Source organism: Diceros bicornis, chromosome 6 (assembly GCF_020826845.1).
Source record: "Diceros bicornis minor isolate mBicDic1 chromosome 6, mDicBic1.mat.cur, whole genome shotgun sequence".
Lineage (NCBI taxonomy): Eukaryota > Metazoa > Chordata > Mammalia > Perissodactyla > Rhinocerotidae > Diceros > Diceros bicornis.
The window spans coordinates 28,022,704-28,043,209 of record NC_080745.1 but is presented as its reverse complement, the minus strand read 5'-3'; the positions used below and the strand labels follow the sequence as shown (position 1 = coordinate 28,043,209).

The following is a 20,506-nucleotide window of genomic DNA, read 5'->3' as shown; positions in this document are numbered from 1 at the left end:
CAGCCACTCCCAGCAGGAAGCTCACAACCCACACGGGGTTGGAAAAATGACAGGCAGTCAGGGATAGCCCATGCTCTGCCATCACTTCACGTAGGTGAGCTCCTCTTTCCCAGATGGAAAAACTGAGGCTCAGAGAAGTGAAGTCCATGGCCAGGGTCACACAGCTGGGGAGTGACTGGGCTGAGACCAGAACTGGGTCATATGCTTCCACAGTGCACCCTGTTGGGGGACGCTGCTCTCCTGGGGGGCTGCCAGAGAGGTCTGTCTCCTGGAAGCCTGAGGCCTCTCTAAGCTGAGTCAAATAGTCCTCTCTCTTCCCCTCTCTCCCTCCCCCCTTCCTCTCTCCTTTCTTCTCCCTCTCCCTCTCCCCTCTCCCTTTTCTCCTTCTCTCCCCTCTCTCCCTCGCTCTCCTTCTCCTCTCTCTTTTCCTCTTTCCTTCATTTCCTTTGTCTCCCCTTTCCCCTCGGGACAGCAGCTCCGTGCATCACTGATCTGCTGGCTGCAGCTCAGCTCTGTCTGGGAGTCACCTGCAGCCTCCTGCTCTCGGCCCCAGGCTCCCTGTCCACGGTGCGCCCGTCCTGGTCCTGCCCAGGTCCAGCCCTGGGCTACACCCAGAAATGCTGCTGCTGTTGAGCGCTGCGCCCTCCTGAGCACCCTCAGCCGAGGCAGTGACATAATTGCATGTACTGCCATTTCCTCCAGGCCCCGTGTGGTCTTGAGCCCACTCTCAGATGTGTGTCCCAGATGTTTAGAATCACTTCCTCCCAATTAAGCGTCTGCTGGGAGGCCGGGAGGCAAGGGGCCCGCATGTGTGAAGGGCCCACGTCTGTGCAAATGGGGCTTGGAAGAGAGAAAATGGGAACTCGCCCTCCCCATGCATAGACAGCGGGAAATTGGTGTGCTGTTGAGCTCCGTGGGGAGGCTGAGCGGCTGGGAAGCACGGCAGAGACCCCATTCGCTGGCTGTGAGCCACTATGGAAGCAGCTCCTCCTCGGTGGTCTCCAGGAAGAGATTGGCGCGCCCACCCCCTGGGGACAGGGCTTTTTGCATATGGTTCTCCTCCCACCCCAAATGGAGAGAGAACTGTGGGAGGGGAAAAACAAGAGAGGAGAAGAAAGGTGCTGCCCCCCTGGAGAGAGAGGCCAGGGGTGCAGAGGTGGCCCCATGGGCCAGATCTGTTTCCTGCGAGGCGCTGGTGCCCTGGTCCAGCCAAGTCTAGGCTTTGCGCTCTGGGTCCCAGGCCCCCTCCATGTGTGGAAGGGGCTGCCTCAGCTTGGTATCACCACACATCCACGCAGCCAGGAGGTGATACAAAGAGCAGTGGCTTCGGGTGGAAAATACAGAGGGTGTCTCGGGGATCGGAGAGCCCAGCACCCCCAACCGGCAGCCACCGTGTGGGGGCCACCTGAGGCCGTGAGAGAGCTTCCAGTACTGCGAGAAGTCTCTGAGCTTCTTAATGTTGTCGACCACCTCTTATTTAAGACCCAGTGCTGGCCAGTCCAGCCGTGACTGAGGGCTGGCTCGCAGGTGGCCAGCAGAGGCATGGGACTTAGATCATTGAGGACCAAGATGGGGACAGATGGACCCATGACTGATGGGAGGAGGAAGGGTCCATCTGTGCAGTAAAAGCACGTGTCGTCTTCACTGAATACAGAAAGAGGCCTGTGCCATGTCAGCAGGGGAGGGTTGGTACTGAGGAGCCTGGGGTGGCCGGGTTGGGGGAGGACACAGGACCCTTAGAGCTGTAGAAATCACCTACATCGCATGGCGAGTGTCCAGCTGTGGAGGTGGGCCACCCTAGGCTTGCATCCTGCTCCTCTGCTTTCGAGCTGTGTGACTTTAGGTAACTGACATAACCTATCTGAGCCTTAGCTGTGGCTTTGGGAAATGGGGCTAGCCATACCTGCCTCCTGGGGTCGTTTGTGTTGAGGTATTGAGGATTAGATGAGATGATGTGGGGGAATCTGTGCCCTGCGTGTAAACTCAGTATCCATTGCCACATCCCAGTAAATGAGGCAAAACAGGTGGGTAGATAGTACCCTCCCCCACCCCAAATCTGCGAGGGGAAGAAGGCTGGTCAGGGAGGAGGATACTGTGTGTGTGGAGAGGAAACGGGAGGCAGGAGGACAGTGCCCTTTTGAAGAACACTAGGTATATAATAAATTCCAAGTATAAAGAGGAAGTAGTATTGTTTTTATTGCTACTGTTACTCTCTGCTGTGAATGCCAGAGTGTGGAGGCCTTTTGGGATCACCTGGCCCATGCCCCTATTTTATCTGAGGGCAACTGGCCCAGAGAGAGGGAGCAATCTTCCCAGCATCCCTCAGCGTACCAGGGGTGAGACTGTCATGTACAATACTCACCACTAGTATTCTTCCCATTACTAGTCTTAGTACTGTTACTCCCATGACAGCCACCATTACTGCTATGGCTATTGCTCCCACTGTCCTATTGCTTCTTATACTACCACTACTCTACTACTAATCAATTCAGGAGTTAACTTGTACTGAGACCTTACTATGTTCCACACGCTGGGCAAAATGCTGCGTGTGTTTCCTCTCCTTTCATCCTTACAAAAATACTGAGATGAAACTGAGGCTCAGAGAGGTTAATTGCTTTCTCAAAGCCACACAGCTAGCAAGTGGCAGGGCTAGAATTAGACCCAGGCAGTCCCACTCCAGATCTGCACATGTGGGTACCAAGTAGGACGGCTTCCCAGAAGGAGGAAGGAGGCTCGACAAGCCCCGAGTCCTGGGTGAACGGAGGCCTGGATGCATCCCAGGAGTGGGCTGCCTTGTGGATTAGCCCAATGGCAGCTGCCCTTGTGGAGGGATCTAATCATCTCTCTCCTGCCTTGTTTCATGAGACCTGAAATTCCACTACTCACATGATTCTCTTTGGATGAAAGGACTTGTCCCTCTGTAAGTTAGCCTGGTTCATTTGCTCTGTCGTTTGATGACAGCATAGTGAGGAGCAGTGGGGCCAGCTCCCAGTCTCGAGCAGTCATGGCTTCCAGTTCTGGTTATTTGCAAGCTGGGTGACCCTGGGCCTGCCCCTTCACCTCCCAATGGTGGGACCTCGTATCTGAAGCCACCGGCTCAGGGCCTCACAGAGTGGACCCCGTCCTTCTGTCCTGGAAGCCAGTGTGTCTGGAGGATGTGTCTGCCCTGCAGCATCCCCGTAGCCTCCCTGCAGCTCTGAGGGACTCTGGACATAGCCCTGGGTGCAATGCTCCCTACAGATGAGACCCCCCAAGGCCCAGGCCAGTGATGGCAGGAAACCAACAGACTGTGTCTGGAAAAAACCCAGAATTTAGAGGTTATTCATCCATTCATTAAGCAAACATTTATTGAGCACCACAGTGTCCCAAGCCTATGCTGGATGCCTGGACACAGCGTGAGTGAGGCACACGTGGTCCTTACCCTCCAGGAGCTTGAGGCTTGAGGGAGAGGTCAGACTTGGAATAAACACCCTCCGACGATGATGTCATCATTGTGATAGGTTCTACAAAGGGCAAGTGAGGGAGGGCATGAGCCTGGGAGCCTAGAGAAGGTTTTCTCAAGGAAATGACCCTTGCAGGAAGGCTCCAAGGAGAAAATCTGCCAGAGAAGAGGGTGGAAGGAGGCAATCCAGGAAGAGGGAACAGCATGTGTGAAGGCCCCAGATGCAGAAGGAATGTGGGTTCAAATTTCCTCTCTACTTCTGACTTGCTGTCCCTGTGCAGGATGCTTCTCTCTGAGCCTCAGTTTCCTCACCTGTAGAATGGGAACAGTGGCACCTGCCTCCCAGGGTTCAAGCAACTGACAGGTTAAGGGATATGAAGGTGCTGGTGCCCAGCACAGCTTCCCTGAATGCCTAGGGAATCTGGAGGCTGCCTCTCGGCTCCTGGCTTCCACCCACCCCCCGACCCTCGAGACCTCTGTCAGTACTGGTTGTTCCTTAGTGCAATTAGGTAATTAGGCCAAATTCAATTACACACCACACTCCCAGGTCTGTCTGGGGCCCGAGGGGGCGTGGGCTCCCCTTGCTGAGGGGGAGCAGCAGGAGTGCTGGCTTGCTTCCCAGGGCTGTGCCTTCCCACCATGCATCGCAGATGGGGAAACTGAGGCATGGAAGAAGCAGCACTACTTGGCCCCAAATCATAGCAGCCTCAGGGCTGAGATCCCCAGGGCTGATTTTTTTTTTTCCCTCCTTGAGAGCACCAACCCAGGCTGGCTGCTGGTCCATGGCTTGCCCTGCCTTTCAGGGGGTCCTGGCTCCTCATCCCCCTGGAAAGGCCCCCAGATTGGTGGGAGGGTGGGGTTTAGCTTTCCTGCCACCCTTGGATTTGTGGTAGTTTCTCCTCCCAGCTGCCGGCTGATACCCAGATACTGTTCCACATTTTAATTGGCATGTGGGTTTGGGGGGAAAACATACCTGCAGTACAACTGAGCAAACCAGGGTTTAGAAATGCGTTTAAGGGACTTGCTAGAGACATCCAGACAGGAGCAACCCAAGTCAAGGGGAGCAGAAGGGCCCTCCTGGAGACCATGTGTGAGACTTCCAGGGCCTTGAATGTCAGTCTAAGGAGCTCGAACTTGAACTTGATCCTGACAGCACTGGGGAACCAGGGAACGTTTTAGACAAGGGAGTAACATGGTCAGATTTGCCTTTTAGAAAGACTCAGCAGGCAATGGAGGGACCTAGGGGCCAGAGGCAGGGAAAACAGTTTGGAGGCTGTGCCAGGTGTCCAGACAAGAGACGGCTGGAGTGGAATTGTGCCATGTGTACAGGGAAAGGGATAGACGGTGACTCTCCAGTGATGCCTCTTGCCCACGCCCTGCCCCAGGCCGCCCACAGGCTGGACCTCGGAAGCTCAGTTGGTGACGTGGGGTTGCTTTATGCTTGACTCTTGAGGTATTGGTTCTGAAGATGGTGCATAGCACCGTTGGGTGGGGGAGAGTCTTAACGTTGGATTCATTTAATTCTAAAATGAACGTGGTTTTATGGGGTGTTTATTTTTAATCACAAAAATAAAACATACTCCTTGTAGAACAATGAAAGCATACAGAAAATTATAAAGAAGTTAAAGAATAGCTGAAATCCCACTACCATGGGATAAGAACTTGGTGAATAACCATTATTCAATAAATATTTGTTGAGAACCTACTTAGTGCCAGGGACAGAGCCACCAGGCGCACGGCAGTGACCAAAACAAAAATCCCTGCCCTTCCCGAGCTCATAGGCTACCAAAAATGATATGCTTACAGATAAGCTGCCAATAAATTTACAAGAATGGGATCGAAGTGGGCCCGCTCCTTTGGATCTGGCTTCTTTGTCTCAACCAGATTATGTGTATTGTAGGTATCTTACCTGGCCTGCTGTGGCCTTTACAGGACATCAGTGGGGGTCAGCTCAATAGTAACACTTCTTCTTGGAGGGTTCCCAGCCAGACTTGAGAGACCAGTGCCCCCAGCAGCAAAGAGAGGTCCAGCATCTGCACTAGATATCTCTACCGGGTGGGGAAGCTGTGGCCAGAGTCGGACGGTGACCTGCTCTTGGTCATACAGCAAGGCCCTAGCTTCACTCCCAGGCAGCCTCTATCTCACTTGGGGCCTTGGCCTCGGGGCGGAGGAGTGTGCTGTTCCCACCTCCTGAGCTCAGCTCTGCAGATCCTGATTTCAACATCAGGCCTCCCACTCCCTGCCCTGCCCTGGCGGCCACTTTGGATTTTCCCCAGATAGACATTCCTACGTGGCCTGTCTGCTCATGTCCAGAGCCCCCGGCAGTGAGGGACACCTGGGACCACACTGTGGAGGGAAGGAAGCCACCAGATCCCCTGGGCTGCCATGGGCTGGGAGCAAGGGGCTGGAAGGGAGCTGGTGCTCTCACAGGGGACTGTCAGGAGGGGAGGGAGGGAAGGGCACCGGGTGATGAAGGATTCCCGGTGACCTTGAATGGGCTTGGGGAGTTCGTACAGCTGCTTTACTGCTGCCCAGAACGCACGGAGATGCTTGGGCTTCTCAACCACCCTTCCTCTCCCCTTACATGGCATAGCCTCCCAAGGCAGACAGGGCTTCAGAAGCCATAAGCCTACCAGTGTGGGATCCCCTCTGCAGCTCTCCATCCTCAGCTTACACACCTCAGGTGACAAGGTGCTCGCTACCACCCCTGGGCAGCCCTGACTGTCAGAAGCTCCTTCCTACTTTTGAGCCCAAATCAGATGCCTCCACCCATCTTCCTGATATGCGTGACCCCCACTGTGGATGAAGAAAGGAGCTGAAAGGTCCAGGGTCTGGCCCCCAACCTCCCTATGAGAAGTAGGAAGAACAGTGGGGCAGACCCTCCCCATCCAGATCCCACCAGCTCATGGAGTGAGACAGTTGATGAACAAGATCCCTCTAGAATAGTAAGCCCTCATATCTGTCTAGCACTTTACAGTTTGGAGAGCATGCCCTTGACACCACAGTTTGGTGGGAACACAGCACTGGGAGAGACGGCTTGGGGCTCTGGAACCAGCCAGGAGTCCTGGGTCTGGACCTCACTCTCCCACTAATTTGCTGACTGGAGGAAGCCCTGGCCCCTCTCTGAGCCTCAGTTTTCTCATGTGAAAAATAAGACTTCTGGCTCTTTTCTCCAATGCTAATGAGTTGGTGTTCCAAATGGGCAATCGTGACTCTGGAGGGACAAGGGCTGGCTGGAACAGGCCGCGCAGGTTTGGGGGCACACTGGGGTTGACTGGTTGCTGGCAGCCTGCAGTCAGCTCTCCCAGCCCCCCAGCCTTGGGCCAGAGTGTGTGTGGCCTTAAATCCTTCTCATCTGAGCCTCATTTCTTTCTCTGCTAAGTGGACAGCATCCTCCTGGGGCCAGCCTGAGCCTTTGGGGAGCGTCAGGAGTAGAATTCGGCTGTCCCAGCAGACAGGCAGACACCTGCAACAGGAAGGGAAATTGCCTTTCCAACTGCAGGGAGCTTATGTCAGTCCAGCCTGGGGGCTGTCCGGAAGCCCCCTGTCAAAGCTGTGTCCTGGGAGAAGCAATCAAACCCTAGGACTGCTGAGGCATGGATATTCAAGCTGCCGTGGCCATCCCTTCCCTTCAGAGGCGACTCCAGAAATCAATGGGAAGAGATTCATTAGAGGCCGGGTGTGGAACCCCCACCACCTCCGGCAGCCCCTTTGTTAGCCGGCCTGAGCTTCCCGTCTGAACAGGCTGCCTCCACCAGGAAACAACCCAGGTTCTTCCAGACGGCAGGTTGGGGACCTCGTCTCTGGCCGGGCAGGCAGGGGCAACGGGGCACTACTATCCACCCTTCTCGCCTAGACTCACTTACTCGTTCAGGCAGCTCGTCCTTGTTTCATTCATACAGCAAATATCACGCATCTGCCCAGCGTATTCGAGATACTCTCGATATAACACATACAAAACAGACAAAAGCCGCCATTGACACGGAGCTTGCCTTCTAGTAAGGGAGGCAGGGTAACAAGAGAAATAATTGAAATACACCAGTCGTAAATGCGGAGGAGAAAGCGAAGTCTGGAAAGAGTAGTGGGAACTGTGAGCCGGGGCTGCAGGTGAGGGCAGTGTGGTGAGGAAGGCTTCCTGGAGAAGGCAGCCACCACGTCACCAGAGGGAAAGCCTGCAGGGGGTGGGAAGCGAGCTGGCTCCCTGGAGAAGAACGTGCCTGGTAAACCCTGAGGGGGCACCTGGGGCATCTCCAGCCAGAAGGGCAGCGAGGCTGCAGCAGAGTAAACCAAGGGGAGGCTGGAAGGAGATGAGGTCAGGGAGTCACGCGGGCCTTGTGGGTGGGTTTATGCACGGACTGAGCCAGAGCCCCTGGAGGACGGGAGGGAAGCGAGGAGGAGGTGCTGCAACTCGGGTTTTCACAGCATCTCCGTGTGACAGAAGCCCAGAGACAAGGCGGCTTCAATAGGAACGTACTGTCTCACAGTCCTGCAGGCCAGAAGTCTGAGATGGAGAGGTCCTGTCAGCAGGCCCATGCTCCCTCTGAAGGCACCAGGGTAGGACCTGTCTCAGGCCTCTCTCCTGGCTTCTGGTAGTTCCCTGGCTTGTGGCAGCATAACTCCAGTCTTCACACAGTGTCTCCCTCTGTGCGTGTCTGTCTCTGTGTCCGCTTTCTCATATGGCATTAGATGAGGCCCACCCTAATGACCTCATCTTAATTTCATCATCTGCAAAGGCCTACTTCCAAATAAGGTCACGTTCGCAGGTACTGGGGTTAGGACTTCCACATCTTTTGGGGGGGACGCAGTTCAACACACACCACCACAGCCTCTCAGCCTCTCGAGAAGGATCACTGTTACTTCCTTTGGTCCTGCCTGGTGTGAGGTGGCCTCACTCCTATTTTCCGAAGGAGGCAGCAGTCTGGGAAGCCCAAGTGACTTGCCCAGGGCCACCAGCCAGTCAGTATTGTTTCCTGAGCCTCAGTCTCCAAATCCAGGCATGTCCCCTCCCTCCACAGCTCCTCGGCTAGTGGAGATGTGGCCAGTTCCTGCCTGCCAGCCTCTCTGCGCACAGGACACCCCGCAGACAGCTGGGGGGTATGGCCCCCTTTCCAGCTGAGCAGGTAGAGGGGCAGGCAGCTGTTGAAGACTGAAGCCACCTGAGTGACCATTTTGTGCCTGGTTCCTGGGTTCCCTCTCCCGTTCTCTGTCCTCCTTCAGCCTGGCAGGAGGCTTTCCTGGATTCTCGCTAACCTTGCAATTAATAACCTTCTCAGAGGTGCCGAGTGGAAGTGTGCAGCAGGGGTTGGTTTTGTGTTCCTAATGAAATGATTATAAGATTTGGGCAGAGACCAAATACAGACTTCTGGGAATGCAATCTGAGTCTGGGATGAGGTCCCTTCTGGGGGGTAAATCCAGGAAGGGAGGTGGGGTGCAGTGGCAGGAGGAGGAGCCAGGGAGGTCTCATTCTCCACCACGTCCCCGATCCCCGCTCAGGTGGAGCCCCGACCAACCCAAAATGTCAGGTGGATGCTTACAATTGCACAGATACAAAACATGAAGAAGAAACACAAAGAAAGAAAATATTTCAGTCTATGTAATGTGGTATGCTGGAAAGAGTATAAAACAAGAATGCGAGGGGGACACCACTCTCATCACAGCTCTAAGTTGCTGTGTGACTTTGATGGTCACTCTTCTCTGGACCTTGGAGTCCCATCTGGGGAATATAGTGTGACAGTTACCGGTGCAGACTTTGGAGCCAGATTGCCAAGTAGTTTAAATCCTCCAGCAAGTTGTCTAAACCTCTCTGTGGCTCAGTGTTATCCTCTGTAGAGTGGGAATAATAATCACACTTTATCAGAGAGGGCTGTGGGTGAGGATGGCATGTGGCTGCTTGGAAAGTGCCTGGAACCGTGCCTGGCAACCAGGAAGCACCCTGTCACCCTGAGCACTGCATTATTAAGGAGAGAGGAGAGGCCTGGATCCAGCTTGGGGCTCCCAGCTCTGTGTCCCAAGTGGGAGTGTGCCCTCCTGCTGTCTCCTGCGTTGGCTAGGAGCTGAACCTCAATGGTGCCTTCCTTCTTCTAGACTGTACACGGAGAATTGAGGAGGCTGACCAGGGTGAAAGAGGAAAGGGAAAGGAGCAGAGAGAACAGTGTTATCAAAAGGGATTTTGTGCCCTGACCCCTCAGAGGTGGGCAGAAGCTCCAGAAGAAGGTCCCTGAAGGCAGAGCCCATGCACAGGGCTCACGCCTGGTGTAGCTGCCTGAGCCTTCTTGGGGCGGCTGAGCCGGCAGTGAGACAGTTACCCCAGGATGTGTGCGTTTCTTTGTTGAACGCACTCTGTGCCCTGAACTCCCTTCCATGTGTCCAGAGAAGGACCAGTCCTGAGAAGGCGGAGGCCCAGGCAGCTCCCCGGGCCTGAGCACATGCCTGTCACATTTGCGTGGACACCCACCAGGGGCCTCCCTCTCTACTTCACTCTCCCTCTGAGCCCGCATGGATGACATCTCAGAGTCACTGGGATCTTTGTGAGACCTGCTGAATCAGCAAGCTCTGCTGGAGGAAGACCTAGCTGTGACTCAGACCTGAGTGCCACCTCTTGGGTTCATTGTTCTGCCTCTCCTCAGTCTCAATGGAGGGAGCTGGGCTTTTATATGCCCCAGGCCTCCCACCACACCAAGGCTTGCACTGGAGACGACCCAGCCCTGAGCCTGGAGGCCCAGAGGTGGAGCCACTTTCCACCCCTGGGGGACCTATATCCTAGGTGGCTTTGCTCTTTCTCCCCTTGCTGGCCTGGGCTGGGACTGGGTACAGGAGGCCCATCCCTCTGCAGGTGAGCTGAGGAGCCGTGGAAGAGGGATCTGCACCCTTTAGATCCTGCACCCCAGACTCGACTGTAGCTGTCTCCTCCCCCATGGCCCGGCTGGTCCTACAGAGGTGGGCTCCGCATGACAGGCTCCGGAGCTGGGTGAAGCATCCTCCCTCCTGGGCGCCCTCCGGAGCGAGCTGCTGCTGCCTTCCCGGCTGCAGTGCTGTGATTTATCGGCGGCTCTTCCTCGCCAGGGCCCAAGGCAGGAGGAGTTCAAACACCGGCAAGAAAAGCCACCCGCTATTGATCCCCCCATCAGACTTCCTGAGCGCTCGCGGGCATTCATCAAGGAGTCGGGGCGCCGGGCCGCAGCTCTCCCTTTCTTCTGCCTCCCAAGTCATTCTCCCGGGCTGTGCCCCGCTCGCTGAGGTCACTGGGAGAGCTCGCAGAGTGACTGCGTGCAGAGGTGGAGAGCGGCTTTGTGTGAGGCCCCTTTCCTGTAGATCCTTATCAAGGCAGGCGCCCAGGGGGTGGAGCGGGCCACTTTGGGCCCCAGGCTTTTGAGCTAATCTTTGGGAGTTGGAGAAGTGGTGTTGGAGGGTGGAGTAGGTGGGGAGAAGCCCTTCCGAAGCCGGAACTGGTTGGAGTACCCGTACTTCTGTGGACTCAGGGCGTGTAGTATTAATAAGAGCTTGCCAGCCAAGTGGGCCAGAGAGCGGCTTGAATGGGGCTGAGCAGGCCTTGAAATTAGCATGTGAAAATGCCTGGCTTTGGCCAGGGGGCCTTCTGTGTTGGCTGGTGAATGGATGCTTGAAAACAATTTGTTTTCCTAATTACGTAAATCTGCTAGTGGAGAGTATTTATTTATTTATTTATTTATTTTGGCTTACCTGGGGAAAGTCAAAAACTGTTGGTCCCAGGCCCAAAAACCTTAAATAAGCATATTAATGCTCTTCTGCCACCCAGTCGTGGGGCTTCTCCAGGAGTGAGCCCCTGGGAGAGCTGCCAGGTGGGGGAGGGGGCTGGTGAGGCTGTCTTATTGGTTTCAAAGGCAGTGCGACCAGGTCTGGTGTAAATCTCTGCTCAATTCCAGTCCAAATTCTGGTTCAACCTACAGGAATGGTTTTTCTGAACTCAGTGCCTGGGGCTGGCCACATAGTACCAACATGTACAGGTTATTTCAGGAATGGACCTGGAAGTTCCAAACATTTGGGTCTTTTGGTAGCTCAGAAGGCACTAAGGATCAGATTGATACTGTGAACTATCATTGCACAGAACTTCTGGGAGGGGAGGAGCCAGGAGACCACTATTCTGGTTATTTGAGGTCTTGGCTGTTTGGATTCTGTATAATCGAGATTTGAGCCCTGACATTGTTTTAAAACCAGATTAATGTTAGAAGCCGCGGCTCAGTGACATCCGTCTCAGCGTTTTCTTCTGAAAAGTGGGCCAACTTGTCATGCCCCATCTGTTTCTGGGTGTCACTGGCTGAGCACTGGGCTTTAGGGTGTGTTGTCTAGGGGATCTGCAATGGAGACTGGGCCAACCAAAGAGTGGAAGATGGGAGAGTCTTCACTGGCTCCCAGGGCTCTTCCCTCCTGGGATCCCAAACCCCCATGGGGCTGCTTGGGAGGCAGGGCGCCCAATGAATGCCTCTGTAAATAAATGACTGTCTCCAAAGAAGCCATTATAACCTAAGATGAAGGAAGGCTCCTTGGAGGAGGTGAGACTGAGCAGAGCCTGGAATTTGTGCAGATCAGAGAAGTCCTTCCCCTGGCTGCCCCGGGGTTGGGCCCACAGGAAGGGGATGCCAGTTAATCTCTCTTGCAGGAAGCTAGTTCTTGTCCAAAAGGCAGCAAGTTATGAAGTATGAATTAATCCATTTAACTGGCTCCTCGAGGGAAGGCCTGTGACAACTGCATTTCCAAATGCCATACCTGAAAGTGAGATTTCAAGTGGCAATGGGTGGGATTAGAGCCTGCTAATGATTTATGTCAAACAAGGAGCAAGAACATAATTTCTAGATAAGTGATTTGTCTCCGCCACTTCCAGGGCGGGCAGTAGGACAGACAGGAAGGTTTCGCTGCCAGCCAGAGGCTCAGACTGAAAGGCCAGGGGTAGGTAATCCGGGAATGAAGTCCAGAGAAGCAACGTCAAAGGCTAGTGGACCTGGTCAATTCCCTGTGAGGGTAAAGAGAGCAGTGCACAGCCGTCCAATATAGAGATTTAATGACAGTTCTGGCTCCCTTTCTTTAGGATGAATGATGGGGCCCCACTTACCTTACTAATTGTTTGGGGCAGTTAGGTCACCATTCAAGAAACTTTCACTGGCAGGTGGGCGGGGCTGGGGGAGAGAGCTATAAGATATAGTTTCTCCCCAGAGGGGGATGGTGATGGGAAGTGCCCACGAAAGAGGGAGGAGCGCAGAGCTCTTTGGGGTAGGGCAGCGGGTGGGCTTCCAGAGGTGTCTGCGGGGCGGAGGGGTGGAGAGGGGGCAAGCTCAGTTCAGCACCAGGAGCACTTGCGACACACAGGCTGGAAGGAAGAGGCCGCGGCCACCACAGGATGCAGTGTCAGGAAGGCAGCAGCTCCCGGGGCGGGGCAGGGCCGCGCGAAGCAGCCGCCCCCGGCTTCCCTAGCGCTGCTGGCTCCAAGGCACAGGAACTCCCAGAAGTCGGGGAGCTCGAGCTTACGTGCGCCCGCTCACCCTGCCCTGGGCCCCGCGCTCTGGGAATCCCAGGGGCGGCAGGGGCCCCTGTGCCAGGGAAGATGCCAGACCGCCTGCCTTCTCTGCCCTCTAACCTGTTCCGAAAATCCTTTAAACCTAGGTCGCAATCCGGATGCCCCAGTCCTGCCCCGCCCGCTCCCCTCCCCCCGGCCGAGGCCGCCTCCAGGCCAGCTCTCTCCTCCGCCCCCACCCTGCCGTGGACCCTCATTAGCATGACCCCTTTGGAGGATTCGCTGGGGGGGGGGCGGGAGACACCCGAAGTCATCTCCCGCTTCGCCTTCCCGGCGGCCCCCTCGGGCGACAGCGCTCCGGGAGACCCACTCGCACAAGTGTTGCTTCCAATTAATTGCCTAGGCGGGGGAGGGAAGGGGGCCTGGTCGCCGCCCCCGCCCGGAGGCTGGAGCGCCGCTGGTCTGGTCGTGCGTTCGCTCGGCGGCGGCGTGCATCAGCACCACCCCTGCGTGCAAGTTTGAAATGTGAGCTGCCTCCGATTCATACTCGCTCGCGCTCCCTCGCAGCAAAGTGGCTGGGCCGACGGTCTGCGCGCGCTAGTGAGTGCGGGCGGCTGGCTGGGGGGCGGGGGTGCGGACGGCTAGGCTTGCGGGGCGGGGAGGGCGCGCGCGAGCCGGGGCTCCCTGGAGACGCCGAGGCAGGTCTGCTAGCCTTTCATCTTCCTCTCGCGCTCCTCCTCTTCCTTCCCCTCCCCCCGCCGCGGCGCGCCCGGCCTCCCCCGAGCCCCCAGCCCCACGCGGGCGCACGCCGGGTGGGTGGTCGCGGCGCCCGGGTCCTGGCGCGCGGTGCGGGGCACGGGCCGTGTAAGTTTCGCTGGCGCGCCCCGTGAGCCCCCGCCCCCCGCGCGCCCCCGGCCCATCCCCGTCCCCGGAGGACTGTCGCTTGCGCCCGGGCGCGCGGCTGGCTGCCTCCTCGGCGGTGGCGGCGGCGGCCCCATTAGCGGAGCCTCCGCCTGTGATTGGCTTCGCCCGGGAAGCTGGAGACGGGCGATGAATAATTGATGTGTGCGGTGCGGTAGCCGGACGGCGGCGGCGGTGGCGGGCAGCAGCGAGCGGGAGAGCGGGAGCCGGAGCGCCCTCGGAGCGGGCAGCGCGGAGCGAGCGGGCACCGGAGCCGCCCGGGCCCCCGCGCCGCCGCCGCCGCCGCCCGGGCGCGGAGCAGGGATGCAGGCGGCGCCCGCTGCCTGCGCGCAGCCTTTGTTCGGTGCCGGCTGATCCCTGCCCGGAGGCGCTCTCCGCGGCTGCCCCTGGCCGGCCCCCAGCCCCCTGCGGGTGCCAGGGCGGGACCGCAGCCGGTGTAACTTCTAGGTAAGTGCGGGGCTGGAGGGGTCGGCCCCGGGGCGCCCGCGGGCCGGGCCCGGGCTCCCTCCGGGCGCGGGGGTGAGTGTGTGTGCCTGTGTGTGACAGAAGAGGGCCAGTGCATTGTGGGTAGCGCCGTGTGTTGCATGGTGTCAGCCCGAGGGTTGGCCGCGAGAGTGGCACCGGCGTGCACCGGGCCCTTTTTGTGCGCCCACAGAGGGGGCCCTCATTTCTCCTCGGGGCCCGGGGTCAGGGTGCTCCCCCACAGCCCCTCCCCGAAGGTGAAGTGTTGGCTCTCCAGCAGACATTTTACAAGGCTCTGTCCTCGATCGGCTGCTATTGCAAAAATAAGAATCGGCCAGGAAGCCTTGGGCGGAGGCAGCGGCCGAGGGTCCTTAACTTCAAGCTGCTTCTTTGTCAGGATACAGCCCTAATGCTGAAAGCGCCCAGAGACCCCCACGGGCGCTGGTGATGCCACCATTGCGGCAGGGTGCCCTTCGGAGAGGTGGTGGGTGTAGAATAGACTTCAGACAAATGTTTGCAGGGAAACTGGCTGAAGGAGGAGAAAAGAGATGGTTTTGCACTGGAGGGCAGTAAGGCGCCTTTCTGGGGGTGCCTGACACCAGGCTGACGATCTTGTTTAAGACCTTGGAGAGTGGGTTTCTCAGAGCACTGTCAGGGCTAAAGGGAGGTTCTGGTGGTCCCGAGCACGTGGTTTTGGTGTTGGAGTCTTACAAGCCTTGATGCCTAGGGCACTAGATAGGTCCCAATTCTTGGGTCCAACTGGAAGCCAGCTTGGGAGAGATTGGGAGAGGTCAGCGCTGTGACTTTCCCAACCGTAACCTTTTGCACCAGTGGAGGGAGGTGGCACCTCCTTAGATGGGCTTCAGGAGACCTTCATTCTCAGGGTGGCGGCCTGGGTCCCCTGCTCTTGACCATCAGGCTGGACTGCCAGATGGGCACTGGGCATGGCTGGTGGCTTCTCCAGCAAGAAGGTTTGTGAGGCATCTGGCAAGGAGTTGGTGCCAGAGTGCTTCTTAATGCCCCTCCTTGAGAGTGGGCCAGAAATCTGGCTGGAGAGTGAGTTGGAGTGGGCAAACTGGTGCCACCCTGAAATCAGGGTGACCCCAGAGGGTGGGTAGAGACTCAGGCCCCTGCAGTTCTGGGTCTCTAGGCATGAAGCTCATCTCCCATCCACTACAGAGCAAAAGATCCTGTCCCACGGTGGGGGGCAGGGAGGAATGGTGAGTCTTAGAGTCCACGTGGCTACTGAAAAGCCTGTTCCCCTTTTCTGTGTATTAGCCAGGCAATGACTACCCCCCAACTAGCTGTATTCAAGTCCCCTGAGCTATTTTTACCCTGAACTTCCTTAGTGAGAAACCACCAAACAGCAATGCTTTGGTGAGAATCTGGGACTTTACCGGAAGCAGCAGCCTGCATAGAGTTTGAGACTTGCTTCATAATGCTGTCTCTGCTCCCCTGCACAGCCTCCCTGTTGACCAGAGCCCATCACCTCTCTCTCTCGCCTCTTAGTTCTCACCACAGCCTGTGCACTCAGGGACTTGGAAGCCCCAGTTTCAGATGGGAAAACTGATGTGCCTGAGACCACCCAGTAGGTGACGGAGAAAGCCAGTCATAGCTCCGCCTGGAGCAAGGCCTTGACTGAGCTGCTTAAAGGCAGGGTCCATATGTTCCTCATCACCGTATACTCCGGTGCCAACCAGAGTGCCCGGCAGGTGGTAGGTGCTCCAACTGCTGAGTGACTTCGTGAGCAGCAAGCTGGTCGGATGCTGCTTTCCCTGCTGGAGTAGTGCGGTGATGGAGGGACTGAGAGAGTTCTTCTGGATATATGTCAGTGTTGGCTGAGCACGAAGCAGTGAGGCCATGCTCAGCCTCTAGGAACTCTAAGATGAGTCCCTAGTCTGGTGTCAGCCGGTCAGACTGAGATTGGCACTCCCACAGATGTTCAACCAGAGTCCTCCCTGGGAGCTTCCTGATGGCTCTTTCTGGATCACGCCTCAGGGAGTAAGGATGGCAGAGCTGCGTCTAGAACTGCGCCATCCGGTATCGTGGCCACTAGCCATGTGCGGCTGTTTATAAATTTAAATTAATTAAAAGTAAAAGTTCAGTTTCTCATTTGCACCATCCACATTTCAAATGCTCAACAGCCCCATGAGGCTAGTGTCTACCAGATTGGGCAGCCCAGATTATAGAACATTTCCACTGTGGCAGAAGGTTCCATTGGACAGCTCTGGCCAGAAGGTTGGAGATTTAGGACAGAAGTGAGATGAGGACGCTAGTCCAGAGCCCAATGGTGTGACAGTGCGGGATGTGACAGCCTCCCAGTGAGGGAGTATAGACAAGCCAGGCGCTCCCATTGAGCGTAGGAAAAAGCTGAGGTTCCGTTTTGCTCAAGGTCACCCAGCGAGTGGCATGAGCCCCAGGTCTCTGACTCCTCGGCCGGTGCTCTGCCCTCCAGCAGAAGTCAGCCAGGGGGCAAGGGTGGGCAGCGGTCCCAGGAGCAGCCTCAGACCTCCCTGAGGACCATCTTGGTGCCCGGTAGGCGTCAGTCTTTGTGGAGTCATCCATCGATTGGGCGGGGGAGCCAGCTCAGCCTTGGGTCCCCAGGAACAGAGAGTTCTGTGCTGGCAGAGCTAGAAGGAGAGGGAGAGAGGCTCTCTGAGCGAGGGAGGTGTTTACCTTGATCAGTGCGGCTTTGGTCCCGAGGGAGTTGCTGGCTCCCCTCTTCTCCACAGGGAAGGACCCCAGCAGTGGGCCCGTGGCCAGGTTCGTTAGCACCACCCCAGGGAGAGGTGTGCAGGCCCCAGCCCAAGGTGGAGAAAAATTCTGGGACGTTTGGCTGGCACAAGATGCCCCTTGCTCCCTCCCTACCAGGACCGGCTTCCCCTCATGTCACAGGGCATTCACCATGCCACACTTGCCCCGGCTTCCCCCAGAAGCCTCAGCTGCAGGAGGAAACTCTCCCAGGGCCTGGCAGAGAAGCAGCAGCCTCATGAGGGAGCCTGCTCAGGGAAAAACAAGGCCCCTACCCTCCAAGCACTTCCAGCTTCTCAGGGAGCTCCCAGGCCACTAACCACAGGCAGGAAAGGCTAGTCAGTCCATGGCCCAGAGGGGTGAAGGGACTTCCTGCCCCAAGGTCACACAGCAGGGCGGGCCTGGGATGGAGCTAATGCCCTCTCACGGTCCCTTGCAAGTCCCAGTCTGCCATTTTGAGCTTGAGGTTTATGTAAGATTTAATTGTGCCTTGCTTCAGTTTCCTGCTCCAGCCCTGAGGTGAGGTCACTTTGTCTCTGGCCATGTCCCTTTGTCCTGAGGTGCCCCCCTCCTCCCAGCATTAGGCCTTGCTGCAGCCTCCAGCTCCCTGTGGCTCTGAGCTGACTGAAGGAAGAGGTCTGGAAAGGGGTGGCTCTCTGCCAGGGAGCCCAGCATACCTGGAAGGGGGTCTTCAAGGCCCATCCAGGGGAGCCTAAAGGATGAGAGGAGCTTTGGCAACACTCCCAGGTTCCCAGTGCCCTGGAATGAGGTAGGGGCCGTGCTCACTTTCCCTCCAGCCAGGTGGGCTGCCCACAGCACTCTTGTTCCCCAGGGTCTGATGTGCTGTGTGTCCTTCAAAACTGACTGGCAGAGCCAGGCCCTGACCTTGCTGCCCAGACCATTAGGCTGGCCTGCCAGGCAGTCTGCCGCCCTCCTGCCCAAGCAGGCTCAGGAAGTGGGCCCCGTTCCTCCCTCTGTAGCCCCAGCCATGGCACGGACTTCCTCTTGGAGCCAGCTGCAGGGGCTTCTCCGGGCCTCCGCGACCCTGCTGGGTTCTCCTACCAGCCCTCCCGCCTACCTGTGGGCTGAGGCCAGGCCTTACTAGTGCCCCTGCCCGGGCCAGTAGTGGGTGCTTCATGCATGTTTGGTGAATGAAGAAGAGGGTCTTTAGCTGGGACACCCACATTCCCGGAGGCTGACACTCCCCAATCACCTTGCAGATTCGGTAGTTCTGGGGTAGGGCCCAGCCTCTGATTTAGCGTTGGTTTTGTTAAACTCCCTCAGATAATTCTGATACTGTTCGTGGAAACATGGCTCCCAGGGCCTAGCCCTCGAGTGATCTTATCTATGATCTGGTGCCAAATTAGTGTGTGACCTTTGGCGAGTCGCTTCCCCTCTGGGGGCCTCTGTTCTCATCTCTGTACTAAGAATGTTCCTCTGTGTCTCATCTCTAAAAGGTAGACTCCACTTCAGGAGTTCTACTACTAGTCTTATGCTCGAGGGGAGTGTGTGTGTGGGAGGCAGACAAAAGACAGAAAGAGGCTTGGCGCTGCCCTTGGGGGCTACCACCGGCATCTGAGGATGCAGTGAGAAATACTAAGGTGCCCCAGGGCGACGAGAATTGAATGAATAGAGGCCTATGCTCACACCCTAAGAGCTGTAGAAGGAAGAGGTGGAGATGGTGACTTCGGAGCCAGAGTAGCCTGAAACTCTTCCCAGGTCGAACTTGATTTTGGACATGCGCAGGATTTGGGTCTTGGGCGAGAAGGGGAATGAATGTCAGGTGGGAGAACTAATAGTACAAAGGCATGTTAGAAGAAGGGAGTATGTCCTTCCAGATGAAGCAGCGGAGGTGAGCGGGGGAAGTGGAGCCATTGCTGAAACTGTGGTGGGTAGCACAGATTTTATCCGTGGGACAGTAGGGAGCCATTGAAGGCTTTGGAGCCACAGAGGCCACTGGGACTCCCAGGGCTTCCAGGAGCAGGGATGCTGCTGAGTTGCAGGCAGGAATCCAGGCAGGGGTGTAGGGGAGCTGTTCGAGGTCGGAGTTCTGCTGAGAGAATGTCCCTGCCTCTGCTGACGCAATGGAAAGCCTCGTCTTGATGCAGGGTTCCTGTTTGTGGTTGCCCGTGGTGGGGGGCAAGGGCAGCCAGCTCTTCTTCTGAGGAGCTCCGGGAACTTGGTGGAACTTGTCCAGACCTCCCCTCGGCTCCCTCTGCCCTCTCCTGGAAAAAAGAGAGCCGTGTTTGTGGAGTCTGTCCCCAGTCCCTCGGAGGGGTTAGAGCCAGGCCTGGGAGGTTTTAAATCAATGTGGGCAATTCCCTGGGGCTGGGACTGGAGGGGCCAAGTGACAGGGCACAGCCTCTGGGCTTGCGGAGTTTGGTCTCACACCCTCCCAGAGCCTCCTGGTCAGAGCCTGAGGTGGCTGGAGATTTACAGGCACCCTTTCCACGTCCCGAGAGTGTAATCCCAAGGTTGGCGGATTCCCAGTGTGCACAGAAGATTTAACAGGGTCTGTTTCAGCTCCTACGTGTGGGAGGGAGGGCTGTGAAAAATGGAGGGGCATGTTTCAGAGGGGAGGGAAAAAAGAGCCCTTCTTTCTATCTCCTCTCCGTTGCTGCTTCCAGGCCCAGCTCAATTGTCAGCACCCAGGAGGCCTCCCCTGGTCCCCTGCCCCCAGCACTCATGCAGACATGGACCCTGTCCCCTAGCAGTCCTTTTCAGTCCTTTGCACGTCCAGGACCTGCAACCTTAGGTCAGTCTGTTTTACGTGGTCACTGGCCTACCCAGGCGTTGGCACCGCCAGGTTGTGAGGTACAGGATGGGACACCCATCCCTTGTATCAGTGTTGATAAGTATCTCTTAAATGATCAGCCCAGGTCACAGGTGGGTCACAGCAAAGGCAGTTACCCCGGAAGAAATGGAGACACCCGAGGTCTTGGCCCAGCTCTGGCTTTTCAAGGTGAATGTGTGACGTGTGGCCGCCCTCGTCCTTCATGGGGACCCCGCCTGTAGGAAGAAGCACTGGATTTACTGTGCTGTCCTATAAACGGCTGCTAGCCACATGTGTCTATTTAAATGTGTATTAGTGAAAATTAAATGAAATTAAATTTTCAGTTCCTCAGTCACACTAGCCACATTTCAAGTTCTCACTAGCCCCATGGGGCTAGTGGCTCCTGTATTGGACAGTGTAGTGACTGAACATTTCCATTATCGCAGAAAGTTCTCTAAGGGCCCTTGTAGCTCTGTCGTCGTGGTTCTGTAGGGAGGCAGGGTCCCTGGGCCTGAAAGATGCAGGATTCTGCCTGCCTTCCTGTTAGCAGCTCCAGAGGCTGCTCCTGCCCCCCACCCCGTGCCCTGGCCCCTGGACTTCCCCCCTGTCCTTTCTGTGAAACACAGGGCCCCCGAAGGACCGCCCTGCCCCACCCCTCCCGGGGCTCTTAAAA

The 20,506-nt window shown here is 56.8% G+C and overlaps 1 protein-coding gene across 7 annotated transcripts in view; it reads left to right on the top strand.

The window, feature by feature from the left end:
* Positions 1-20,506, top strand: part of ZMIZ1 (zinc finger MIZ-type containing 1) — a 237,203-nt gene that overhangs the window by 152,094 nt on the left and 64,603 nt on the right. The window contains exon 1 of one of the 7 annotated variants that reach the window (XM_058543104.1): positions 13,118-13,451. The exons of 4 other annotated variants lie outside the window; for them this stretch is intronic. The gene's annotated coding sequence lies outside the window, so the exon portion shown is untranslated. 2 more of the 7 variants (XM_058543102.1, XM_058543103.1) reach the window with 2 other exon arrangements.